The 2,115-nt window shown below is 38.9% G+C and overlaps 1 long non-coding RNA gene across 2 annotated transcripts; it reads left to right on the forward strand.

The window, feature by feature from the left end:
• The first annotated feature begins 722 nt into the window (after nucleotides 1-722).
• On the forward strand, nucleotides 723-1,797 carry LOC137481565 (uncharacterized). 2 transcript variants are annotated; one of them, XR_011003545.1, is made up of 2 exons: nucleotides 723-949; nucleotides 1,461-1,797. It is a non-coding gene; the product is annotated as an uncharacterized lncRNA (long non-coding RNA). The 2 variants fall into 2 exon arrangements; XR_011003544.1 differs by lacking the exon at nucleotides 1,461-1,797 and adding an exon at nucleotides 1,068-1,233.
• Nucleotides 1,798-2,115: the final 318 nt, after the last annotated feature.

Genomic DNA, 2,115 nt, shown 5'->3' on the forward strand with positions numbered 1-2,115 from the left:
TGTGGCTTTGCACAGCTGTTGGGGGGCTGACTCCAGCTCTGGGGGAGCACCTCACACTGAGGCCATAAATCTGCATTCCAGCATTTACCACTGCATGTGCCCAGAGCCCACCAGTAGGGCTGGGACAGGATTTAAAGGTCTTTTGTTTCTCACATGGATGACAAACGGGAGTTTTGGGGACCTTTTAAAATGTCATTTAGGCGTTCTCGACCTGTGTGGTGTCAGATCTGACATAATTCTCTGTGCCATCTGTGTACAGATGCACTGATACTGTAAAAATTCATAATGTACTGAGGGGGTTGGTAGCACAGCACAACATTTGGTATTTCCAGCTATTATCTAACCCAGTTTCTTTTGGATTGAACTACTGCTTGCACAAATTATTCCAGTTCAGTGTGTGACTTGTGCAAATGCTTATCAGCGCTGCTGAGTTTCACACTCAAGTTCTCAGCTAACTGTGCATGTGCTGTTACCGTTTCTCCCTGTCTAAATGGGATTTAATATCAGCCAGGGAATGCCAAAACATTAGGATAATAACTTGGAAACTATCACAACCTTGTGTCTTTTGGTGGCAGGCCTGAGCATCGCACAAGGTTTGTGGTCAGTGTTGACATGCAATGGTTACATGGAGTGTAAATTGATGTTCCAAGCATTAAGAGTCTCCTAGCAGTACATGTTGACACCATTATGTTGTAATGACTCCTCTGGAATTATTAGTCATTCCAATCAGCTCTCTGCCCTACTGTTTGACCACATACACCATAAATGTATGAGGTCAACGATCTGGATATTAAAAGCATTGATACAACAGAACATACCACTTGGATGGGTTTTTCAAGCACCTTGTTTGAATTCATGTTGCCACACTTGAGAAATGCATGACGTGTATGCAAAGCCCCTAAAGCCTTTGTTTTCAGCTCCTTCTCAAACTCCAGTGAGTAGAGTATAGGTGGGTACATGAAGTCAACAAATGTGTTGAAGTAGCTCTAGTAAACTCTGGATTATGACCCCCTAAGAAGTTAATTCCAACACAAAGGTGTGTGGTAGTACCACCCTTTCTTGCTCAGTTAAAACAAATACCATAAAAGGAAATCGTAAGAAAGTTCAAACAAATTTTTAAACATGAGCAGCCAAAATGGTATGAGTACTTTAGACAAAACCTGAATCCCCAGAGGAAGCCCTGCTCTATCTTCCACCAAGAATTTCTCTAAGGTTAAAGATTATTTTGCTGTGTATCTCTGTGAATACTTTACCATGGACACAATATTTGGGTTCTTGTTTTACTGAAAAAGCAACCCTTTGAACTGTAACATGTGGATTCATTGATCAGTGTTCATATAGAAAAAATAATCCCCCAGACATCAATACAACTTTTTAAGCTGTCACTGCTCTCTCTATAGATCCAGAGGAGGTCAAATTTCCAGGATATGCACATAACCCATCTGCCTCTTGTTTCTTAGATTCATCACTTCAGTACTGCTGCTTCTGCCATCAAAAATAGGATTTCCATTTCTTTCTGCCTCTGCCTCTCAAAAGCGCATCTGTTGATGAAAATTCCTCCATGCATATTCTCTCCTCCTGTTTTAGCACAGTTTAACAACATAATTTTATTCTTTTTAAAATAAGGCGTTTGAGTTCATCAGTTGCAAAATACTGCTATATAAAACAAGAAAGTTTTGTTTTAAAGTTTTGGAAACATGAACCAGTGCTCATATAGGTAACTGAAATCCAAGCACCAAAATATTAAATTAGATGTTTTACAGGAGTAAATGACAGATCAACCCAAAAAAAAAAAACCCAAAACAAAAAAAAAAAAAAAAAAAACCACACACACACAAAAAAAAAACCCCACACCAAACCAAAAACACAAGCAAAAAGAATTGTAAGGCAATAAACCTCGTGTGTGTGCTAACAGGGAGATCAATATGAACTTACAGCTTTTAAGAGTGAAAGTAACCTACAGGAACCTACAAGATGATTTTTCAGATTTCCTTCTTTTAAAAAAATCATTATATGTTATTTACTTCAAATCCTCCCCTACATTAAAACCATCTTAATATCCTTTCAATATCCTGCTACAGAGTCTCTTTGATGGAAAGCTGCTCTGTGCCTCCC

This window comes from Anomalospiza imberbis, chromosome 13 (assembly GCF_031753505.1).
Source record: "Anomalospiza imberbis isolate Cuckoo-Finch-1a 21T00152 chromosome 13, ASM3175350v1, whole genome shotgun sequence".
NCBI classification, from domain to species: domain Eukaryota; kingdom Metazoa; phylum Chordata; class Aves; order Passeriformes; family Viduidae; genus Anomalospiza; species Anomalospiza imberbis.